This window comes from Bubalus kerabau, chromosome 16 (genome assembly GCF_029407905.1).
Source record: "Bubalus kerabau isolate K-KA32 ecotype Philippines breed swamp buffalo chromosome 16, PCC_UOA_SB_1v2, whole genome shotgun sequence".
In the NCBI taxonomy this organism is placed as follows: domain Eukaryota; kingdom Metazoa; phylum Chordata; class Mammalia; order Artiodactyla; family Bovidae; genus Bubalus; species Bubalus kerabau.
In genome coordinates this window covers 27,490,952-27,518,351 of record NC_073639.1, presented here as the reverse complement: position 1 = coordinate 27,518,351, position 27,400 = coordinate 27,490,952, and positions in this window count along the sequence as shown.

Here is a 27,400-nt window from a genome sequence, read left to right as displayed (position 1 = left end):
CTAGGTGTCTCCGGCAGAGGTGTGGGTTTGCGGTTGTCTGCTGCAGGGTCGGGGGCACTGAGTGAAGCAGTGCATGCATGGGACCTTTTGAAGGAGGTCGCCATTATTTTCATTACCTCCACTGTAGTTTGGCCTCAAGGACGATTATTTGACGTAGTTTCTCTGATGGCATGTTAATAAACAGTAGAGTAATTCACATCCATCCTTCTTCCCATATCTTGCTATAAACTACTTGCATGCTGTAAGGCTTATTAGATGTTAATTAACCTCAATTTCCAAACATTAACAAAGTAGACACAAATTTCCTCTCTCTGTTTTCTTTGTGCCACCCAATGCATAATATGGCCAAGACCCAAACATTGATATAATTAGGCAAGGAAAATAGTAGGAAATGTATGTTATCTGGAGAAAAGAGGTGGCAAATATAACACAACAGAAAAAGAAAATATTTTTTGTTTTCAGCCTGGCCAGTATTTCTGATCATCTTTGCTGGTTTTTCGGAATCTACAACCTATTGTTTTTCAGTCACTAAGTCACATCTGACTCTGCTTCCCTGTGGACTGCAGCACACCAGGCTTCCCTGTACTTCACTATCTCCTGGAGTTTGCTAAGGTTCATGTCCATCAAGTCAGTGATGGTATTTAACCATCTCATTCTCTGCTGGCCCCTTCTCCTTTTGCCTTCAATCTTTCCCAGCATCAGGGTCTTTTCTTTTGAGTCGACTATTTACATCAGGTGACCAATGTATTGGAGCTTTGGCAATTGTCCTTCCAAGAAATATTTAGGTTTAATTTCTTTTGGGATTGACAGGTTTGATCTCCCTGCAGTCCAAGGGACTCAAGGGTCTTCTCCAGCAGCACAGTTCAAAAGCATTAATTCTTCAGCACTCTGCCTTCTTTATGGTCCAATTCTCATATCCATACACGACTACTGGTAAATCCATAGCTTTGATTATACAGACCTCTGTTGGTTAAGTGATGTCTCTGCTTTTTAATTAGTTCATCATATTGAATTTTAAAAATTTTAGAAAACATATTACTGTCTCAATAAATGCAGATAAAACAGTTAACAAAACCACATCCATTAGTGATATAAATTATCGAAACATTAAGATAGAGACTTCCTAAACTTAATAAAAGATGTCTACAAAAATCTATAACTAGCATCATTCATGTGTCCTGCTCTGTTGCTTCAGTCATGTCCAATTCTTTACGACCTCATGGACCATAGCCTGCCAGGTTCCTCTGTCCATGTGATTCTCCAGACAAGAATACTGGAGTGGGTTGCCATGCCCTCTTCCAGAGCTAGCATCATATCTAATGGCAAAAATTTAATCTTTTACTCTGGAGATATGGAAGAAAACAAAATCATCTATTCCCACCACTTCTGTCTGTCATTGTCCTTGAGATTCTTGTCAATATAATGATATAATAAAAAGAATAAAAAGCATCCAAATTAAAAAGGAATATTTTTATCTGATGATTTTCTAATTTTTTGCAAATAGTTTGATTAACATTTTGATGGAATATGTAAAACTCATTGAAACAAATAAGTGAATTGAACACAAAACCTAATAAGTGAGTGAAGGAAAAATATCTGTATATAAAAATCAATTGTCTCTTATATAAGAGCAGTGAATAATCAGAAATTAAATTTATAACCAATACCATATATAATAGTGTCAAAGCATGAAACACACTTAGAGAAAAATCTACCAAAAATATAAGAAAGACCTGTGCAATTATAATACACTGGTGTGATAAATTAAAGAGACCAAAATAAATAAACAGTATACCACTTTTATGAGTTCAAAGACTTGATATTGTTGAGAGAAAATTTCTGTCCAAATTGATATACAGAAATAAGAAATCCTAATCAAAATCCAAACAGATGCTTTGCAGAAATGAAAGATTGATTTTCAAATTTATATGGAAATGCAAAATTATATAATACCCAAAAAGCTTTGAGAGAGAAGAATAAATTTGTGAAGGTGACACTACCTTTTGCAAGATAGTATGAGGATTCAATAATCAAGACGTGTGCTAATGGCATAAATTCAAACAGACAAAACAATAGAACAAGACAGTGAATAGTGATATTGTTGGAAGACAACTGGGAAATGATAGACTTAAAAAAGCAGTGCTATAACAGTTGGATATCCATACACACAAAAAAATGTCCTCAGACCCATACCTCACACCATACAAAAATTAAGTCAAGATAAACTGGAGATCTAAATGTAAATCCCAAAATATAAAAGTTCTGGAAGAAAACATAGAAGAAAATCTTTTTTTCTATGAATTAGACAAAGATTTATTGGATACAACACTAAAAAGATGCTTAATAAAATCAAAGTTTATAAATTGAACTTCATCAAAATTAAAAATCTGCTCTACAAAGATACTGCTAGAGAAATGAAAGGACAGTACACAAACCAGGGAAAATACTGGCAAATCACACATGTAATAAATTATTTTTAGACAGAATATGTAAAGACCTTTCAATTCAATTACAAAAGTTAGGCTGGACAAGAGATTTAAATAGTCACTAAAGTGATAAATACATGATAAATAAGCACATGAAAAATAGTCAAATATATAATTTTTTTAAAAGCAAATTAAATAATACTACACATCACATAGAATAGCAATTAAAAGTCCAAACATACCAAAGGTTAGTGAAGATGTGAAGAAACTAGCATTTTCATTCACTGAATCACCTAGAAAAATAGTTTGACAATTTTGTTAAATTTAATGATGTACCTACCTATGATATGATCTAGTCATTTTACTCCCCAGTACACACCTATGAGATATGTTCTAATACTTTTTGTATGCCCATACATGCCCATACTTTTTGCATGCATATTAACAGAAGCCTTTCTTGTAATAACTCAGATCTGGAACTAATTCAAATGTTCATCATTAGTTTCAAAACATAAACAAACTGGTATATCAATACATTGGACTATTACTCAAGAATAAAAATAAATATGTGCTACAGCACTCATACGATTCCATTTTTATAAAATTTTGGAATGTGCAAAAAGAATAGATATGAAAATCAGATCAGAGGAAGCCGAGAGATGAGGAAGGGAACAAGAAGGAGGGAAAGAAATACAAAGGAGCATTAGAAAATTTAGGGAGCAATGAATATGTTCAATGTCTTTTTACAGTGAGGGCTTCAAGACTGTTTACAAATGTCAAGACTTAAATTGTACTCCCTATGTATGTATAACTTATTAATTGTCCTTTAAGACTGCTGTTTGAAAATTTAACTTTGGATGCATTGCTGCTGCTGCTGCTAAGTCGCTTCAGTCATGTCCGACTCTGTGCGACCCCATAGACGGCAGCCCACCAGGCTCCTCCATCCCTGGGATTCTCCAGGCAAGAATACTGGAGTGGAGTGCCATTGCCTTCTCCGTGTGGATGCATTAACTTCATGTTATTTTATAATAGTAGTAGTAGCAGAACATATTAGAAAGCTCGGGTTGCAGTCCCAGAAGAAGTAATCCTGAATTCCAAATTACGGATTTGGAAACGCAACCCACTCCAGTGTTCTTGCCTGGAGAATCCCGGGGACCAGGGAGCTTGGTGGGCTGCCGCCTATGGGGTCGCACAGAGTCGGACACGACTGAAGCGACTTAGCAGCTGGCTGACAAACTCCTCTGCATGTACTCCAAACTCTTCTGGCTGACACTGCAACATAAAATGTTGGAGTGAAAAAAGAATAATACAACCTGGGGATTTAATAATGGAATTTGTCATTGATATAAGTAATATTTATTCAGTATTTATTATGTCCTAGGTCTTTTTCTAAGAGCATTCCATGAGTATTAGTCATGTAATATCACAGGCCTCTGTATAGTCTTCCTCTGGAAATCTTGAATAATCTTCTTGATAGCCAAATGGACTTTTGAATATTTTCCATGGAAGATCCCCTGGAGAAGGGAATAGCTACCCACTCCAGTATTGTGGCCTGGAGAATTCCATGGACTATATTCCATGGGGGTCACAAAGAGTCGGACACAACTGAGTGACTTTCACTTACTTAATTCTAATCTTACCTGGAAAGAGTTGGGTGAATATCCTGCCTCCACTATTTCCAGAGCCTGGTCCTATAGAGTCATGGCCACTCTCTTCTAAGATATAATTTACATGTGCTCTGATAAGCAAGTGAACAAAAAATAATATTCTGAACTTTTTGTCTCTGTTCTCTGAAAACTTCTCATGCATGCTACTTGGTAATTTTATTTTAGTTATTTTTTTGAGTATAGGGAAGAAGATTGACTCACAACAGAAAGAGGTAACAGTGGATAGGTTGTAATTAGATATCATTACTGGTAAATACATCAAATGTATACAGATTTAAGGCTAATTTAATGCTTTGGAAGCAGTTACTATAAAAATTCAAGATGCTTAACCATTTACAGATTTCTCTTTCTGTCTGCTCAGTTGATGTTGTCTGAATCTCACCTCTAATGCTCCTGAACATGGGAATAGGATCAGTATTTTCATTTTGAATACTTGGCACTTGGAAAAGTGAATACATAGCATGAGCCTACTGTGTGCCTGTTTAACTCAATCGAATTCATAAGAGGTAATTCTCAACTTGTTCTAATAAGTCTCTTCTTTGTCCTTACATCCTTCTTTCTCTCTGCCTATGCTATTTACTATTCAATGGCAATTGCATGATATTTCATTAAGGAAGTAGAATAAAATAGGAATATAGAAGAGGTAGTATTTCAAGGTTGATTCACGTGCAAAGATTTTCATGATTTCTAATTTTTTTGCTTTCACATTTCATATAATTTTAAGTTGCAAGCATATTCATCAAACCTGAAAGTTTTAACTTCCTGATTGAAGAGGTATCCTTTGGATCCTGTTCATAATTTCATATTTAACAAATATACAATTTACTCTAGTTTTGTAAAAATTTAATCACTTCATGTACATTATCTTTGATTTGAATTTTATTTGTTTCAAATTTATGAAACGGATATATGAAAAATTTACAGTAATTATATTTTAATTATCTTTTCTAGTACAGAGTATCAACTATTTTACTTAAACTTAAAACCTCTAAAGATTTCAATGTATTTATTATATCTGCTCCCTATAATTTTTCCATCTTTAAGATTTATATCACCTGATTATTTTGTCTAGAAATTAGGAGTTCAGTTACTTTTATAATATACTTTCTCCCTATGTAAAAAAAAAATTAATTATATTAGTGAATGAAATAATTGATTCATCATAAAACAATAATACAGAAAATATGTTTAAGTATTTAGAACTCCAAATTTAAATGGCATAAGTAAATATGAAATAAAGAACTTGCTATATTTTGTTAAGTCACAACCTATTTGCCAACATCATTTATAAAATTCAAACAATCACTTCAACTCTTATTCATATTGTAACCATTGAATCAATGTTAAGAAAGTAGGGTGATAAATATATCCATCCCTATATGTCATATGTTCAATATTAATTTTTTTTAAGTTTATATGTTTTATTTTTGTTTTTCTTCTCCTGACCCACATGATCTTATTTCCCGGACTAGGGATCAAACCTGCACCCCCTGCAGTGGAAGTGCCCAGTCTTTACCACTGGGAAGCAAGGGAAGTCCTGTGTTCAATGTTATTTCATGGTAAAAAGATAATTAAAGGAAAATCTATACTCAACATTGCCACACTCTAAATAAAAAGAGTTTTATCTCTGTTTCCTTTTTTTCTACCATACTGCCAAGATTGAAAGTGAAAATGTTAGTCACTTAGTCTACCAAACTCTTTGCAACCCTGTGGACTGTAGCCCACTAGGCAACTCTAGGTCCGTGGAATTCTCCAGGCAAGAATACTGGAGTGGGTAGCCATTCCCTTCTCAAGGGGATCTTTCAGACCCAGGGATCAGACCTGAATCTCCTTCATTGCAGGCAAATTCTTCACCATCTGAACAACCAGGGAAGCCCATGGTCAAGATTTACTGGGTGCAAAAATAGAAGTTGAAGGTGGCACATAGTGCATTACATTGTGGCCAGTCTACAGCATATGTATTTGAAATTTTGAAACATGAATCTTGAGCTGAAATTCAAAACAATATATTGGCTAATGCATTTATCATCATTTTCTAGTATGATTGAATCAAAATTTTTAATACTTTGTGAAATTGTAATGGCCAAAGTAAAATGTTGATTCCCGACTGCTCAGATTTGGGAAATTTTATCCTTGAGTGTCAATGCAAGAAAATATGATATTTTAAATTTCTGAAAGCATTTAGATTTTTGAAGAGAAATAACACAGGTCCACACTAGAATTTGAAGATACTTTATGTCCATTTAGTTCTCTGTTGAATTTTAAATGGTTATTTAAGCATATGTACACAAAATAATATTTCAGTTTCCATCATTATGTAACTGGGAGTATGGGAGACAGAACCAGTAATATTAATTTCCGTAAGCTTCCTGGACACAAAACTAAACATACCAGACCAATTTTGAGCATAAAATAAATATATAATCCAGGCATCAATTCTGAAGTTTATTATTATTATAATGAAATTATCAGGACACTAATATTGACAAATCATTTGGATGTCTGTCCTTGTATTTTAAAGTTATTATTATATATTACAAGGTGCTTGTTTTATAAATTCAATTTACAATCAAGGCTTAATCTTCTAATGAATTTATACCTACTCCTTTACCAAACTATTCACTAATTAAAACATTACAACTATTATGGATTAGACAGAAAATATCTTTGTGCTCATATATCAAGATAGTCATGGGACATAATGAAATTATATTCTTATCAATTGTAGCAAAATATTGAAATAATTGTATTAAAAATCTTGATTATACATGGATGGGTTTTAAGTATAAATTTAAAAAATAATTTAAGAATTTATATATAAGAAGATTTAAAATATAAATATATCAATGCTAAATTAAATTGTTTAAAAATATTCAAATAGTATAAAATCTAAGTAAGTAAATCACATTTAAACAAAGAGAAATTTTAAATCTTAATGATGGGTTCTGAAGTCATGCTCTCATGATATATACCTCTACAATTAAAAAAATAGGGCTTTGTCTTACTATAATTGGGGCTTCCCAGGTGGCACTAGTGGTAAAGAACACAGGTAAAAAGCCGATGCAGGAATTGTAAGAGATGCAGGTTCGATCCCTGAGTTGGGAAGATCCCTCAGAGGAGGGCCTGGCAACCAAATCCAGTATTCTTGCCTGGAGTATCCTGTGGACACAGGAGCCTGGCGGGCTATAGTCCATAGGGTCACAAAGAGTTGGCCGTGAGTGAAGCGACTTAGAACACCAACTATAATAATTATATTATTTTTTCGATACTGAATATACAATTTGAATTTTCAGGGGCAACTTGATCTTTTTTCGGTGGAGTGACTTTCCCCATCAGTGCAATAGTATAGTTGCTAATGCACATCTCACTCCGAAGGTTTCAACTATATAGACATCTATGCAATTGCTTATCTAATAATTTCAATGATCTGTCTCTCTCTTTCTCTATCACAAACCCACACACATACATACACAAACACAAAAAAAGAGCACTCCTACCCCTTAATTATTCACGCATTTACTTTGAGTCAGGAAAATTTTCTCACAGATTACAACACAACCATAAAGACATTTGGTTGATTTGGGGAAGAATTATTTCCATTTAAAATGAGTGATAATAGAAGTGGATCCATCATATCAGGTATAAAAAATTCTACAGGAATAATATATGATCAGTAAAACAGCACAGAGAAGAATATACACACAGAATTTTTGTGATGCCTTGGGTTAAATTCATGTTCATAGATTCCTTTTAAAAATTGCATAAGCAAATAAAACTATAAATGTATTTTAAAGTTCTTAGAAAAATTTTAGAATCCTATAAAATATGGAATATAAACTATAAAAATTCAGAAAAGAAGAGGAAGAGAATACAAAGGTATTGTAGAAAAAAAGAATTATTTTAAGTCCTCCAAAAAGAGAATGAACTGTACTTATGATCCAGGAATCAAAGTGGGGTCCCCTGTATTGCAGGCATATTCCTTACCAACTGAGCTGTCAGGGAAGCCCTTACTTAATAGTTAATGAAAATAAACATCAGCTCAAGTGCAAGTGAGCAAAATAAAGAGTAATAGCAAAAGTTGTTTATTAGATAGTTCATATATGCACATGATAGTAAAGTATATTCTATATTTCCATTAATATATGCCAAATAAGGTGGTTTTAAAGGAAGAATGAAAAATTAAAAATTTTTCCAAACATAAATTAATTTATAATATAACAAAGATTTCATAATATAACAAACATATCAGTTCAGTTCAGTTCAGTTCAGTTGCTCAGTTCTGTCCGACTCTTTGTGACCCCATGAATCGCAGCATGCCAGACATCTCTGTCCATCACCAACTTCCGGAGTTCACCCAAACTCATGTGCATTGAGTTGGTGATGCCATCCAGCCATCTCATTCTCTGTCGTCCCCTTCTCCTCCTGCTCCCAATCCCTCCCAGCATCAAGATCTTTTCCAATGAGTCAACTCTTCGCATCAGGTGGCCAAAGTATTGGAGTTTCAGCCTCAGCATCAGTTCTCCCATGAACACCCAGGATTGATCTCCTTTAGAATGGACTTGTTGGATCTACTTGCAGTCCAAGGGACTCGCAAGAGTCTTCTCCAAAATCACAGTTCAAAAGCATCAGTTCTTTGGCTCTCAGCTTTCTTCACAGTCCAACTCTCACATCCATACATAACCACTGGAAAAACCATAGCCTTGACTAGATGGACCTTTGTTGGAAAGTAATGTCTCTGCTTTTGAATATGCTATCTAGGTTGGTCATAACTTTCCTTCCAAGGAGTAAGTGTCTTTTAATTTCATGGCTGCAATCACCATCTTCAGTGAATTTGGAGCCCAAAAAAATAAAGTCAGCCACTGTTTCCACTGTTTCCCCATCTATTTGCCATGAAGTGATGGGACCAGATGCCATGATCTTCGTTTTCTGAATGTTGAGCTTTAAGCCAACTTATTCACTCTCCTCTTTCACTTTCATCAAGAGGCTTTTTAGTTCCTTTTCACTTTCTGCCATAAGGGTGGTGTCATCTGCAAATCTGAGGTTATTGATATTTCTTCTGGCAATCTTGATTCCAGCTTGTGCTTCTTCCAGCCCAGCGTTTCTCATGATGTACTCTGCATACAAGTTAAATAAGCAGGGTGACAATATACAAACTTGACATACTCCTTTTCCTATTTGGAACCAGTTTGTTTTTCCATGTCCAGTTCTAGAAAATCACGATGGTGTGATCACTCACCTAGAGCCAGACATCCTGGAATGTGAAGTCAAGTGGGCCTTAGAAAGCATCACTACAAACAAAGCTAGTGGAAGTGATGGAATTCCAGTTGAGCTATTTCAAATCCTGAAAGATGATGCTGTGAAAGTGCTACACTCAGTATGCCAGCAAATTTGGAAATCTCAGCAGTGGCCACAAGACTGGAAAAGGTCAGTTTTCATTCCAATCCCAAAGAAAGGCAATGCCAAAGAATGCTCAAACTACCGCACAATTGCACTCATCTCACACGCTAGTAAAATAATGGTCAAAATTCTGCAAGCCAGGCTTCAGCAGTACATGAACTGTGAACTTCCAGATGTTCAAGCTGATTTAGAAAAGGCAGAGGAACCAGAGATCAAATTGCCAACATCCACTGGATCATGGAAAAAGCAAGAGTGTTCCAGAAAAACATCTATTTCTGCTTTATTGATTATGCCAAAGCCTTTGACTGTGTGGATCACAATAAACTGTGGGAAATTCTGAAAGAGGTGGGAATACCAGACCACCTGACCTGCCTGTTGAGAAACCTATGTACAGGTCAGGAAGCAACAGTTAGAACTGGACATGGAACAAACATATATATGTATATAAATCATCTTTCTGTACACCTTAAGATAGTACAACATTGTAAACTAACTATATTTCAATTAAAAAATATATACCACAATATATCACATACTATTCCAAATAAATGCTAAAAAGCAATAAAAACTGTGTCATATTTGTAAGATAAAGAATAAATCCCTTGAAAGTACAGGGAGTAAAAGTGATCCCCTAACTTAAAAACAACAAAAAAAGCTGTCTGAGTTCACATATTAAAATTGCACATTCAGAGCTAGAAGCAAATTAGCAACGACTGAAAGGTCTTTGGGGAAAGAGAGAGACCAAAGAATTTTGAACTGAGTGAAACCACATTTAAATATAATAACAAAAGGAAAATACTTTCAAACATGATAAAACATTTAGAAAATCTTCTCATTTTAAGAAATACTGCTGAACAAAAGATTGTAGTCAACTGAGAAATTAAACAAGAATATATGTAGTGACATCAGAAAGAAGGTGGTATAAGAATTCCTATAGAAATTTTAATTTCTAGCAGTGTCCCCTCCCTAAAACATTAATTTCAATAACTATCTGCACACACACACACACACACACACACACACACAATTACTTTCACAAGTAGTTAAGGATTCCAAGTGAGGATTTATAGCACCTGAATGAAGAACAGAAATAGTCATTAAAAAGTATAAGAAAGATGGATCCACATTATCCCCATTATTAAGCTCAGACTTAAGCCCAGGTAGCTCAGCACTGAGAAGCACACCCATGGGAAAAGGAGAGATAAATGAGCAGCTGACTTTGCTGTAAACCCCAACACTGGCCTGCTCTAGCACAAGGCCAACTCCTACAGCTTCAGGTGGAAACTCCCATTAAGACGTCTGTAATTCACTTTGTATCAACAATACGTTTTGTATCCATTTTAATGCAGACGATATTTATCAAATCAAAATAAACATTAAGAAATATTTTAGCAAAGTTTTGGTATTTTGAGTGATGAATTTTATGAAGGAAAGCACAGATAAAATAGAAATGAAGAAATCCTTATAGAGGTATTAACAATTTCCAAGTCTCTTAGTGTGTCCCTCAGTATTTCTTCAGAAAGCTGTACTGACATTGGACAGGGAAATAAAGGTTCTGGAAGTTAGTACAATTTCTCTCCAGTGGATTGATGAGTATGTTGAACCTATGGACCTGATAGGTAGATACCATGGTGAATGTAAGGGATGATTAATGATTTAAAAATAATTCCTACACTTGAGCTTGAAACTAAGTTTAGTTGTCATCTACCAGCTTTGGAAATGTGAAAGACCCATGAGATTTCAACTATGAGATACAACTATAAAAATGACCACATAGAAACTGACTTGATAAGGACTTATGATAGGTTTCTGAGTTAGTTGAACAGTGAATCTTGTCATGATTCAGTAGTGAGACACACACACACACATTTATATATATATACTTTCAGACATAGATGCCAACTAAAATTATATTTGCAATGTGAAGCAAAAGAAAATATTAATTGGCTAAGGAAATCCATTTTATTATACTGACAATGATATGTCATTCTGTCCTTTTCTTTTTCACTTCACAAAAATGTATAATGAATACATTTACATGAGATGAAGGAAAGAATAATGTGAATTGCAATCATGTAGCTAGTTGAATTGTGCTTATATCAAAAATGAAAAATAACATCCTTAATCCCACATTGAGTCCACTTAATGAGAAAGCTGGCAAGTAGACATTTTTGTTTAAAGTCTCAAAGATTTCATTAGTGTGACTTATAAAATAATTGAGAATGAGACACTGTCCAAATGGGAGTTTCTAGAGTTTTAAAATGAAAAGTATATAATTTTAAAATATACTATTTCATGTTATATGTTTATGTCAAATAATCAGACATATAATTATCCTTTCATTTGCATGATTTAAATGTCTATTTAATATTTAAAACTCAATTAGATAGGTTGATAATAGTCTGTGACATGTTTGAACCTCGTATGGAGTCAAGTCATAATGGGACGCTACTGAAGTGGTTTTCTCTTTGATCCTGACATTAGAATCCTTACTTAATATGCACATATCACTTGGGAGAGGTGACACTCATCTATTTGTCAAGATGGCATAGTGCCCAATCCTTGGTCAACTGAAATATCTCTCTAACATTTAAATAATTGCTCTTCTTACTTTCAATTTTTAAGTGATTTTAATGCTCACAAATTTGACAGCTAGCGCCTTCAAAAATTCAAATACTCTGGAAATAAGTACAGTGAATATTGTATCAACTAGTGAATGTCTTTTATTTTTTGAATATCACAAAATGGCCAGTAGATGTAAGTTTCACAGTGAATATTCTACAGTCATTTCTGTTATTGTTGAGATTACTTAAAAAAGCAGCAATCATGGAAATGTGAGGATGGATCCTGTTACCCATGCAGTTTCCCCTAGGTAAAAGGAATGGAACGGCGAATTCAGGAGATGGTATTGGTAGTTTTTTTTGCATATTTCCATAAATAATTAGAAGCATGTAAGACTTTTAGGCAGAACTGTTCTATGACATTGAAGGAAACCTCTTGTTCTAAAATTATGAAGAGAAGTCATTTCACACATCTACATTCATTGCTAGGTGGATTATTTTGGTGAAGAAAGGTTCAGGGAGGAAAAACAAAAGCAATGGCTAAATCCTTGAAAATTTAAAAGTATGCTAACATTTTAGTTCTCTGTGTAGGTTGGTATGTCTTTTCTGATATTTGTAACAGTGTTCCTAAACAATCAATATACATTTTTCTATGAAATATATTTTGAATGCTGCATGATTTAATTCATATATATTCAATGTATTTGGGTACTATTGTTTGCTACAAGGCAATAAATTATTATTTTATTTAACAGAATGGCCTCGTTATTTCTTAATGGATGGATTTAGCATTATTCTTCTTAGTGCTGCCCAGAAGTGTCAAAGGAGCTTATAATCACACTCCCACACCGATAGGCATCAGAAAAGACTAAGAGAGAAGACAGACACTCTGTGTTGAAATGAGCTTGTTTTACTATTCATCAGTAAATAGTGGGAGATCATCATTAATTTCAGTTCATGTTTTTTTACTTCTACTTTAAATCCCTTCTTGACACCTCTTGAGATTATATAAATTATTATATCAGCAGGTATGAGGTATTGAGGCATGCAGTTTCATGCAGGGAGAAATCAAGCAGTTGAACCATTAAAATTAATGCAAATAGCCTGTTTCTATTTAAGACAGAGGAAAGAGTAATTTCAAGGAAAAATTATACATAGTATAGCAGGACTGTCTATAAACTATTATTAAAATTGTATATTGTTTTAATATAACTATTTATACATTTTTCAATATCAACTTTCTTTCCATGTGTATTCAGTTCAGTTCAGTCGCTCAGTCGTGTCTGACTCTTTGTGACCTCATGAATTGCAGCATGCCAGGCCTCCCTGTCCATTACCAATCCCAGAGTTCACTCAGATTCAAGTCCGTCGAGTCAGTGATGCCATCCAGCCATCTCAACTTCTGTCGTCCCCTTCTCCTCCTGCCCCCAATCCCTCCCATCATCAGAGTTTTCCAATGAGTCAACTCTTCGCATGAGGTGGCTAAAGTACTGGAGTTTCAGCTTTAGCATCATTCCTTCCAAAGAAATCCCAGGGCTGATATCCTTTAGAATGGACTGGTTGGATCTCCTTGCAGTCCAAGGGACTCTCAAGAGTCTTCTCCAACACCACATTTCAAAAGTATCAATTCTTCAGCGCTCAGCTTTCTTCACAGTCCAGCTCTTACATCCAAGGGAACATTTCATGCAAAGAGGGGCTCGATAAAGGACAGAAATGGTATGGACCTAACAGAAGCAGAAGATATTAAGAAGAGGTAGCAAGAATATACAGAAGAACTGTACAAAAAAGATCTTCATGACCCAGATAATCATGACAGTGTGATCACTCACTTACAGCCAGATATGCATGTGTATTAATTCACTACAAATTAGTTACAAAAAGGCCAGCCTTAAAGTCTACATTTACTTTTTTTTCTATTTCTTATCAATACAAGGCTTTCTTTCTTTTTTTTTTTTTAATCGGTTTTCCAGCAGGCCCACAGGAAGTTTTGATACCGATTTCTTTATACTGTAATTCTCTGTTTTCAGTAACATAAGCCACACTAACTAGAAAGAAATTAATTAAAGATTTGCTGAAGAATTACTCACCTCCCCTTGAATATCTGCTATATGAAAATCCAACCCATAGTCAGAAAGGGCTTCTCTACATTTATCTTGAATTATTACTAACAACATTTCAGGTCCTATCCTAGGTAATGAGGAAAATTTTTTCTTTATTTATTATAGACATATTAAATCATCTTTTATATCACTGCTAAGAATCTTTTCACAGAACATGGTAATCTTTTATAGAGTTCTCGCATTGTCTAACATTCTTTGATTCTTTTTTTCAAATGCTGTGTTCCCCAATTTCTTCCATTATTATTAACACATAACAGGAAAATGTCCAAATTGTGTATTTCTAATGTAAGCTGTTTATATAGACAGTTTGGTTAGGTAGAATTTATTCTTCTTGTGGTATTAAATCCTGGGTTCTAGTTTAGCCATGTGTCCCTCCAACACTCCAGAGCCTTTTCACATTTCAATATCTTTATATTAAAATAAGTTAATAGTCTCTGTCTTTTTCTTAAATATAATGTAAGTCTATAAGTTTCTTAGCACATTTTAAGTTTGAGGAATTATTATAGTAAAAATACTGTAGGGCAGACATAAGAATTCTAGAATTCTCAGAAAACTGAGGTTGACTTTTATAAACATTTTATTTAGAAACTTAAGTCACAAACATTTTTCTAATATCTGCTTTCCACGTTTGTAAATTATTTTGGTTGTGACTTGGGTAAATGAATCAGTTGGTGTAATGGAGAGTTTCAGAACTCGTGACATCGGGATTGTCTTTGACACTAAAACAGTGCAAGGAGAATGGCTTATCAATGTGAGTGCAGAATACCCAACCTCTTCCTATCATGAGCAACTGATGGTATTGCTTACTGCTTGCTTTCTAGTGCAAAATAATTATCTGGAGCAGATAAAATCACAAGCTGGTTAATATCACAGCCTGCCCCTGTTGCTTATATGATCTTATCAGTCACTGACTGATCACTTTGTCTTGGGAGAAGTATCAGCCTGTGCCCTTTTATTTATTTTTTTAAACTGGTCTTAAGTTGAGAAGCAAATACTATACATTAAAATAGGAAAATGAGCTTTTACTTCTTTTTGCCTTAATAAATATTTTGCTCACAGAGCTTGTGTTTACCTCATGGGACTGTTGCCAGAGGCAGAGGTTCAATTCCATGTGCTAAAATAAATCATCATGCTTTGGCATAATTGCATTTCTAATGGGCTCTCAGAGAAAGGAATGCATAAGTGCCAATTACAGCATGGTAGAAATAAAGCATTATTATGAGCTGTGGTACAATCTGCATAATGGCAATATAGTCATATTATATTACATTCAGTTATTTCTATTTCCTTTATTTGAATCTCTCTGTCAACAAATGATTTTTTAAGAAATGCTCCAGTGTGATTTGAATGCTATAAAAGTAACAATTCCTTTGTCAATGATGTATGTAAAATAATTTATGTAAATGTGTATGTACAGCTATATAAATATAGAGAGATCTCATATATAGATATATGTATAGATACCCATTTGCAGATACAGCTATAGATGTGCATGCCATATATAGATAGAGATGCATATATAGTAGGGGCTTTCCTGGTAGCTCAGTGGTAAAAGAATCCACCTGCCAATGCAGGAACACAGGTTCAGTCCCTGGGTCAGGAAGATCCCTGGAGAAGGAAGTGACAACCCACTCCAGTATTCTTGCCTGGGAAATCCCATGGACAGAGAAGTCTGGTGGGCTACAGTCCATGGGGTTGCAAAAGAGTTGGTCATGACTTAGCGAATAAACAACTATATACATACATAATGGTTTACCACCTCTTTGGTTGTAGTATTCAGTTATCCAAATTATTGTTCTGAAAAGCAGAAAATGACTTGAGTAGCTAGTTTCAGCAAGAAAGTGAAAACAATGAAACCATTGAAAGAAAAAAAATCACATAAATAATAACTCAAAAATAAATAAAGGATAAGACACAAGCACCAAAATGAAATACGGTGTTCCTAATGTTTGAAGCAAACTCTTTTCTGTTATTGAAATAAATATTATGCTATAGGTGAAAACTATATTACATTTCAAGGAAAAATGTCTTAAAGGGGCACATGCTCTTGAAAATGATGTGGAGACTCAAGGGGATGCTTGTTCTAATGTCATCATTGGAAATCTGTGGAATATTTTCTTGATCTACATGACAAGTCAAAGAGAATTGTTTTCACTTGATTTTTATTTATTTATGTTTTACCAAGTCACAACCTATTTGACAACATGGCAGCACTCCTCAGGAAAGGAATTTACTTATTTGGGCTTCTAGTTTAAAGGGAGAGAAGCCATAATATGTTTGTGATTTGACCATTATACTTTTAGTGTCATTTCTTGAGCAACAGATTTAAATCTGTTAGTGAGGATGAGAAGTTATTGATTTTTAGAAGAAAACCACTTAAAAAAAAACGTTATTTCAAATGTTTTACAGTTTTACAATTACAGATTTATACTTGTTGTTCAGTCACTAAGTCATGTCTAACTCTTAGCAACCTTGTGAAATGTAGCCTGCTAGGCTCCTCTGTCTATGGGATTTCCTAGGAAAGAATATCGCATTGGGTTGTCATTTCCTTCTCCAAGGGACCTTCTCAAACCCGGATTGAACCTGCATCTTCTGCACTGGCAGAAGGATTCTTTACCACTGAGCTACCAAGGAAGCCCACAGATTTATTGAGAGCTGTTTATTTCAAATGATGCTTATGCAGTATTAAATATATTTACACAATATTAAGTATACAAATCAAGGAAAAACAAAGATTAAGAAACTTCAAATGGTATATTATATATATATATATATATATATATATATATATATATGTATATATTGGGCTTCCCTGATGGCTCAGTGGTAAAAAGTCTGCCTGCCAATGCAGGAGACACAGGTTCAATCCCTGGGTCAGGAAGATCCCCTAGAGAAGGAAATGGCTACACACTCCAGTGTTCTTGCCTGGGAAATCCCATGGACAGAGGAGCCTGGCAGGCTACAGTCCATGGGGTTGCAAAAGAGTTGAACACAACTTAATAACTAAGCACACAGGCATATATATATATATATAGATAGATAGATAGATAGATAGATAGATAGATATAGATATAGATATAGTAAACATTGCAAAAATGCCAGAGAAAATACTTAGAAGATGAGATGGCAGTGTGGAGGAGAGGAAAGAAGAGATTAGAAATGAGACAAACCACTGTAAGTAACATGGATTGTATAATGTGGACTTTCCTTGAATCAAGAGATTTTGACATCTTCCAATGAAATTTTCTACTAGATAAAAGCAAAGAAATTAGAAGTCTGTTCAGTGGCTTAAATAGTCAACAATTTTGCCACTGAATTAGCAAACTTTATGAGGCATCAGAAGCTACAAATATTTAACTCCAAATAAATTAAAGACTAGATTACAGACCTGAAACCATTAAACTCCTAGAAGAAACCATAGGTGGCAAATCTGTGTCATGGGTCTTAGAAATTTTTTTTTTTTTAATTTGACACAAAAGCAAAAGCAATGAAAAGCAAAAATAAACAAATGGTAGTACTTTAAAAATCTCCTCCATATCAAGGGAAACCATTAACAAAATGAAAAGCAACATATGGAATGGGAAGACATATTTTCAAATCACATATCTTATAATGGGTTAATATAAAAAATGTATAAATAACTCATAAAACTCAATATCAAACAAACAGTTTGATTAAAAAATGGGCAGAGGATCTGAATAGACATTTTTCCCGGGTATACATATCCAGTAGGTACATGAAAAAGTGCTCCACATCATTAATTATCAAGGAAATGTGGATCAAAACCACAGTGAACTATCACCTCAAATTATTTAGAATGGCTGTTATCAAAAAGTCAGGAAATAACAGAAATTGATGAGAATGTGGAGAAAAGAGAATTTTTGTGCAGTCTAGGTAGAATATAAGACAGTGAAGCCACTATGGAAAATAGTATGGGGTTTCTCAAAATATTCAAAATAGAGCTACCATGTTATCCAGTGATTCCACTTCTAGATATTTATCCAACGAAAACAAAAACATAAGCTAGAAAAGATATGTGCACCCTTATGCTCATAGCAATATTGTTTACAATAGCCAAGATATGGAAGGAGTCTAAGTATACTTAGATAGATCAATAGATTTTTAAAAATATGAGATATGTGCATAAACACACATGTAAACAATGGAATATTATACATCCACACAAAAAATGAAATCTTCCCATTTGTGACAACATAGATCTTGATCTTGGAACTTGGTTCTTGAGGGAATTTATACAAAGTAAAATGTCAGATCAGTTCAGTTCAGTTCAGCTGCTCAGTCATGTCTGACTCTTTGCGACCCCATCAATCACAGCAAATGTCAGATAGGGAAAGACAAATACTTCATGGTTTCTTACAGTATGTGGAATCTAACAATAACAACAAAACAACTGAACTCATAGATACCAACGGCAGATTTGTGGTTGCCAGATCTACCAGAAACGGAAGAGATAAAGAAAAGGTGGCAAGAATAGATAGAAGAACTGTACAAAAAAGTCTTAATGACTGGGTTAACCATGATGGAGTAGTCCCTCACCTAGAGCCAGACATCCTGGAGTGTGAAGTCAAGTGGGCTTTAGGAAGAATTACTATGAACAAAGCTAGTGGAGGTGATGACTTCCACCTGAGCTATTGAAAATCCTGAAAGATGATGTTGTTAAAGTGCTGCACTCAATATGTCAGTAACTTTGGAAAACTCATTAGTGGTCATGGACCTGGTAAAGTTCAGTTTTCATTCTGATCCCAAAGAAATTCAACGCCAAAGAACGTTCAAACTACTGTACAGATGAGTTCATTTCACATGCTAGTAGGGTAATGCTTCAAGCTAGGCTTCAACAGTGCGTGAACTGAGAACTTCCAGATGTACTAGTTAGATATAGACAAGGCAGAGGAACCAGAGATCAAAGTGTCAACATCCTTTGGATCATAGTAAAAGAAAGGAAATTCCAGTAAAACATCTATTTCTGCTTCATTGACTACACTAAAGCCTTTGACTATGTGGATCACAACAAACTATGGAAAATTGTTAAAGAGATGGGGATACCAGACTACCCTACCTGTTTCCCGAGAAGCCTATATACTGGTCAAGAAGCAAAAATTGGAACTGGACATGGAACAATGGAATGGTCCAAAACTGGGAAAGGAGTACATCAAGGCTGTATATTGTCACCCTGCTTGTTTAACTTTTATGAAGAGTACATCAGGTTTCCCAGGTGGGTCAGAGGGGAAAGAATCTGCCTGCAATTTAGGAGATGTGGGTTCTATTCCTGGGTCGGAAACAGATCTCTTGGAGAAGAACATGGCAACTCATTGCAGTATTCTTGCCTGGAGAATCTTACGGACAGGAGAGCCTGCAGGCTGCAGTACATAGGGGCACAAAGAACCAGACATGACTGATGCAACTGAGCACCACACACAGAGTACACGATGCAAAATGCCAGGCTGGATGAATTATAAGTTGGAATCAAGACTTCTGAGAGAAATATCAACCTCAGATAGGCAGATTATACCACTCTAATAGTGGAAAGAGAATAGGAACTAAAGAACCTCTTTGAGGGTGGAAGAGGAGAATGAAAAAGCTGGCTTAAAATTCAACATCCCAAAAACTAAGCTCCTGAAACACTGATCCCATAACTTCATGGCAAAGGAATGAGGAAAAAGTTAAAACAATAACAGATTTTATTTTCTTGGGCTCCAAAATCACTGTGGACAGTGGCTGCAGCCATGAATTAAAAGATGCTTGCAAAAAAAAAAAAAAAAAAAAAGATGCTCTTTGGAAGAGAAGCTATGATAAGCTTAGACAATGCAGCGTATTAAAAAAAAAAAAAAAAAAAAAAGGCAGAGACATCACCTTGCCAACAAAGGTCCATGTAGTCAAAGCTGTGGTTTTTTCCAGTAGTCATAAATGGATGTGAGAGTTGGACCATAAAGAAGGCTGCGCACCAAATAATTGATGTTTTCGAAGTGTGATGCTGGGGACGACTCTTGGGAGTCCCTTGAACAACAAGGACATCAAACCAGTTGATCCTAAAAGGGAATCAACCCTGAATATTCATTGGGTAGACTGAGCTGAAGCTCCAAAACTTTGTCCACCTGATGCGAAGGGCCAACTCGCTGAAAAAAATCCCTGATCCTGGGAAAGATTGAGGACAGGAGGAAAAGGTGTGACAGAGGGTGAGATGGTGGAATGGCATTATCTACTCAATAGACATGAGTTTGAGCAAACTCAGGAAGATAGTGAAGAACAGGGAAGCCTGATGTGCTGCAGTCACTGGGATCACAGAGAGTCAGACATGACCTAGGGGCTAAACCACAATGACAGAGGTAGGCAGTTGGGGTGAGTGAAAGTAGTAAAAAGATAGAAACTTCCAGCTATAAAATAAATAATTCAAATAAGTCATGGGGTATACAGCATGGTGACTATATTTAATAGTGTTTGTTGCATATTTGAAAGTTGCTAAGTGACTACATCTTAAAAGTTCTCATAAGAAAAAAACTTCCAAACTATATGTGATGATGGATGCTAACTGAATTTTTATGATAATTTTGCAATGTATACAAATATCAATTTTGTCATACACTTGAATGTATGATGTAACATATAATGTTACATGTCAATTATATCTCAATTTTAAAAACCTACAAGTGAAATTTAGTGTTTGTGATCATCAAATACCTTTGTCTAGTTTACTAGATTTTGCGTCCTTTCATTACATTGTTCTTATTTCATCAGATTTTAAAATTGTATATATGTAAGTGAATGAATCACAAAGAGAAAACAAATATCATATTAACACATATATATGGAATCCAAAAAAATGGTGCAGATGAACCTATTTTCAGGACAGAATTGAGACATAGACATAGAGAACAGACATGTAGAAACAGTGGGAAGAAGGGAAGGGTGGGACGAATTGGAAGAGTAGCTTTGACAAATATGTATACTGCTGCTAAGTCACTTCAGTCGTGTCCGACTCTGTGTGACCCCATAGAGGCAACCCACCAGGCTCCACCATCCCTGGGATTCTCCAGGCAAGAACACTGGAGTGGGTTGCCATTTCCTTCTCCAATGCATGAAAGGGAAAAGTGAAAGTGAAGTCACTCAGTCGTGTCTGACTCTTTGCGACCCCATGGACTGCAGCCTATCAGGCTCCTCTGCCCATGGGATTTTCCAGGCAAGAATACTGGAGTGGAGTGCCATTGCCCTCTCCAAATATATGTACTGCTGCTGCTGCTGCTGCTAAGTCGCTTCAGTTGTGTCCGACTCTGTGCAACCCCAGACACAGCAGCCCACCAGGCTCCCCCGTCCCTGGGATTCTCCAGGCAAGAACACTGGAGTGGGTTGCCATTTCCTTCTCCAATGCATGAAAGGGAAAAGTGAACGTGAAGTCGCTCACTTGTGTCCAACTCTTTGCGACCCCGTGGACTACAGCCCACCAGGCTCCTCTGTCCATGGGATTTTCTAGGCAAGAATACTGGAGTAGGGTGCCATTGTCCTCTCCAAATATATGTACTATCTTATATAAAATAGCTAGTGGGAAGCTGCTTTTAGCACAGGGATCTCATCTGAGTGCTCTGTGATGACTCAGAGGACTGGGATGAGGAAGGTGGGAGGAAAGCTCAAGAGGGAGGGGAAATATTTGAACATATAGCTGAGTCACTTTGTTGTACAGCAGAAACTATCATAACATTGTAAAGCAATTACACACCAATAATAAAAATGTTTTAAAAACACTATATGTTCACCTGTGTAATACATGCATATTCAAAATTTTAAGCAAAATGTTATCACTAAAGAGATTTTTATAATTCTATAGAAGCTATATGTGTGATATAGCACATATATAAGCTATATGTGTGAAAGTGAAAATGTTAGTCGCTCAGTCCTGTTTGACTCTTTGAGACCCCATGGACTATAGCCTGCCGGGCTCCTCTGCCCATGGAATTCTCCAGGCAAGAATACTGGAGTGGGTAGTCATTCCATTCTCCAGGGGATCTTCCAGACCCTGGGATCAAACCCGGGTCTTCTGCATTGCAGCCAGTTGCTTTACCACTGAGACACCAGAGAAGCCTGTACACATGTAGAAGCAATATGTGTAACAATATATTAATTCAATGTTAATGAGAAAATTTAATCACATATACTGTTGGTATAAGTTAAAGAATAACTGAAAAGGAAAAGGTCTTCCTTCTTTTATTTCTCCACATGTAAATATTTCTTCTAACTTTTTTTTATGTAAAATTAAACATCTTTAATTCCTGATACAAAAGACCAGCGAGTATCATATTTCTTTTGATACTAGTAATAAATTGAAAAATATCATTAACCTTAAAATTTTCTAAGTTTCTGTGAGTGCTATTGTGGCGGAGTTTTTTTGTGCAATTTTACAAAAGCAGATAATCCATCTTGTTAGCTCTTTAACCATATTGTGAAAGTATAATTGTATTCTGTGCATTCTTGGTTGACATTAAAATGATCTGTTAGCTGTGCCTAGCAAAATGTCATCCTTTCTGCATTATGTATGTAGATTACCTCACTCAACAACTTCAGATCAACAGCGTGTTCCTATTCACCCATCTGTAAGAATGAAAACTAGAGGTAGGTTTACTAATTTGGTAACATATCTTCTCTACATATCTTAAAAATGTGAATAAAATAGGCATTTTACAAAAGACTATTTTAAAGGCATGTTAAAGTCTGGGTAACCATACAAATACAAGTAAGTCAGGATTATTCAGTAGTAGAGCATATTAATGGAGAAGGCAATGGCACCCGACTCCAGTACTCTTGCCTGGAAAATCCCATGTACAGAGGAGCCTGGTAGGCTGCAGTCCACGGGGTCGCTGAGGGTCGGACATGACTAAGCGACTTCACTTTCACTTTTCCCTTTCATGCATTGGAGAAGGAAATGGCAATCCACTCCAGTGTTCTTGCCTGGAGAATCCCAGGGACGGGGGAGCCTGGTGGGCTGCCATCTATGGTGTCCCACAGAGTCGGACATGACTGCAGTGACTTAGCAGTAGCAGCAGAGCATATTAAAGGGAATTATGACTGTCCACATACTAAATACTTAAGATTATTTGATGTGTTAACTTGCCTCTATTTTCTGAAGACTTACATTTTTATAAATTTTTTTCAAATTATTTCTACTTCAAAAATTTATATGAATTCCTTATTTCATTAGAACCTTTTAATTATATCCTCTTTTGAGTTTACTCACAAGACTGCTATAATGTGGCCTTCTTCCAGTTTAAATATATTTCCTTGAATTGACTATTCATGCTTTGATTCTCTTAACGTGTCATATTCATCCACAACATTTTATGTGCTTCATTCTGACTGGCATTTTTTCCTTCATTCCTTCCATTTATTTATAATATTTTTATTTCCAAATGCAAAATTTAAATATTCTATTAGATTTTTCAGCTTACTTTATTCAAGGATCCTTCCATCTGCTTTCTTCCAAGAATTTATATCCAAGTTATTGCTATTAAAAATACTGTATATTAAAAGGATACCATAAATAAAAAGGAAAGACACATGACAAACATGACAATCATGTTCATTATTATTAATTTAAAAATTCCTACAAGCAGCAAAGACATATTGTGCAGCACAGGGAAATATAGTCATTATTCTGTAATAATTTTAAAAGGAGTATAATCTATAAAAATATTGAATAATTATTGTATACTTGCAACTAATATAAAACTATAAATCAAACATGTTTCAATAAAGAAACTATATAAAGCTGTTTTGTCAGAAAATTTGAAGTAGTGATTAAAAATACCTTTAAATCTCCTTCCCAAAAAGAACATTTCCCAACATGGGGAAATATACACATATTGTTTCATGGGTAATTAAGTCTATGAAACTATGTATCAGTTCAGTTCAGTTCAGTTGCTCAGTGGTGTCCTACTCTTTGCCACCCCATGAATCGCAGCACGCCAGGCCTCCCTGTCCATCACCAACTCCCGGAGTTCACCCAGACTCACGTCCATCATGTCAGTGATGCCATCCAGCCATCTCATCCTCTGTTGTCCCCTTCTCCCACCTTCCCCCAGTCCCTCCCAGCATCAGAATCTTTTCCAATGAGTCAACTCTTCGCATGAGGTGGCCAAAGTACTGGAGTTTCAGCTTTAGCATCAGTCCTTCCAAAGAACATCCAGGGCTGATCTCCTTTAGAATGGACTGGTTGGATCTCCTTGCAGTCCAAGGGACTCTCAAGAGTCTTCTCCAACACCACAGTTCAAAAAGCATCAATTCTTCGGTACTCAGCCTTCTTCACAGTCCAACTCTCACATCCATACATGACCACCTCTAAAACCATAGCCTTGACTAGACGGACCTTTGTTGGCAATGTAATGTCTCTGCTTTTCAATATGCTATCTAGGTTGGTCATAACTTTCCTTCCAAGGAATAAGTGTCTTTTAATTTCATGGCTGCAGTCACCATCTGCAGTGATTTTGGAGCCCCCAAAAATAAAGTCTTGCCCACAGTAGTAGATATAATACTTTTATCTGTGGCTTTCTCTCTCACCAACCTTCCCTAGGCCATCTATGTTATAGCCATAATTAATTATTTGAGAGGATCAGTAAATTGCATGTCCCACCCTTTTCCCCCACTGATTTTGAATGAAGACATACAGGATAGTCAAGTGGAGGGTTTTGTTTGATTGTTTGTTTGTTTGTTTGTTTGTTTTTTTAAATGTCAGCTCTATTACAGATAAGCTAATAAAGAACAAGGTCTAGATCTGTAATCCAAAAAAGCTTCAGACACTCTCAGCTGACCGCTCACTCCCACAAAACTTGGCCTCAGCACAGCCCACCAAAGGGGAATGCTGGGTCTGCCAAGCAGGCATGTTCACAAAAGATGGTTACACTAGTTCTGGGGCAGAAAGGGAACAAAAGAGTGAATCCTCAGTAATTGAGACTTTTTAATAGATTAGTCCCATTCAGTCAAGGCCTATGAGCCAATGAATGTAAGAGTATTCTACTAACATTATTATGTATATATACACACACACTATAGGCCTACAAAGGAAATACATCCATGATTTAACAATGATTATCTCTGGGTAGTGAAATTATTGGTGATTTTTTTCTTTTCTACTTAATAATCTTCTGTATTTTTCAGATTTTCTAAAATAAACTTTAAAATTTATAAAAAGTAAAGACTTCCTACAAGAAAATAATAATGCCTAACAGCTAAACATTAAAGAAGATGCTCTAGTAATTTACATAATCAGAATTTTTAAATAAGTATAATTTTTTCATCATAAAATACAAAAGAATACTTTAATTTGATAGTCATTAATTTTCAACAAAAGATTCTTGTATTTTTTTCAGTTACAAGAAATAGCATATAAAAATGGACACTTTGATATATTGTTGGTGCCAAAATAGAAACTAGAAAGCAATTTCCCATTAAATAGCACCTTTAAGCACATTCATATTTCTGTCATGGCAATGCTACAAATGTGACTTTTTCCTAGAAAAATAATGAAAATAATTAAAAAGTTTACATATACAAAAGTTTAATATAGCCTTATTTATGATGCCAAAATTTAAAGCAGTGTAATAAGAGGGGCTTCCCAGGTGGCACAATGATAAGGAACTGCCTGTCAATGCAGGAAACACAGGAGACCAGGATTGGATCCCTGTGTAGAGATTCCCTGGAAAAGGAGATAGCAACTCAATCCAGTATTCTTGCCTGAAAATTCCATGGACAGAGGGGTCTGGCAGACTATAGTCTATAGGGTCATAAACGGTCACTACTGAGCACACATATATTATAGGTAAATAATTAATATGAAGTCGGGAACATTGACTTCTAAGGGATGCTGGTTGATTTTAATAACTTCTAAGCTATTAAAATTATCCTAAATGGTGAAAAGTGTAACTATGTAATCCAACTTAACTGGTGTGGTTGGTATCAAATAACTTTTTCAATTGCTCCAAGTTATTACACTCATATTACTTAGAATTCCCTAAATCTGTGTTCAGAATACATTCACTGATAATGGCTTGCTCTCATTTCCTTTGGTCTGCTATTAGAATCCAGGATGTCCTTCTTTATCCCAGCTTCCTTGGTTTGTCATTGATTCTGTATTATTTTAGTCACTCCTCCTCTACTATCCGCTTTCAGATCTGCATTATCTTTCCTTTAAATCTGTTTTTTCCTCTTTGCTATTCTACCTGTCTCCAGACTTATTCAATTAAAATTCACACTTCATTTTCTGCCTGGGGGATCTATGTGTAATGTAAATCAGATTGTGTCACTTTCCTTAAAGTCTGATTTCAGGATAAAATCCAAGTTCCTTGACCTTCTGTGGCATATCTCATCTGTCATCTTCCATCTCTGTTGAAGCTTCATTAACACTCAGTCCCTTTAGCTACCTCCATACTGTGCTATTGCTAACTTTGTTTATATTCTGCCTTCTGCCTTGAAGATATTCTTGTCAGTTTCTTACCTGATAATTTCTTCTTTTCAACCTTTGTGATATAAAATATGAAGTACAATATTCATATTTTATGAAAAGAGTACATCAAGGCTGTATATTGTCACCCTGCTTATTTAACTTATATTCAGAGTACATCATGTGAAATGCCAGGCTGGATGAAGTTCAAGCTAAATCAAGATTGCTGGGAGAAATAACAGTAACCTCAGATATGCAGATAACACAACCCTAATAATAGAAAGCAAAGAGAACTAAAGAGCCTCCTACTGACGTTGAAAGAGGAGAGTGAAAAAGCTGGCTTAAAACTCAACATTCAAAAAACTAAGATCCAGTGATGGGCATCCAGACTTTATTTTCCTGGGCTTCAAAATCACTGCAGAGAGAAACTTCAGCCATGAAATTAAAAGACACTTGCTCCTCGGAAGAAAAGTTATGACCAACCTAGACAGCATGTTAAAAAGCTGAGACATCACTTTGCTGACAAAGGTCCATCTAGTCAAAGCTATGGTTTTTCTAGCAGTCATTTATGGATTGACTGAGCGCTGAAGAAATGATGCTTTCAAACTGTGATGCTGGAGAAGACTCTTGGAGAAGTCCCTTGGACGGCAAGGAGATCAAATCAGTCAATCCTAAAGGAAATCAACCCTAAATATTCATTGGAAGGGCTGATGCTGAAGCTGAAGCTCCAATAGGCCACCTGATAGAAAGAGCTGACTCATTGAAAAAGACTCTGATGCTAGGAAAGATT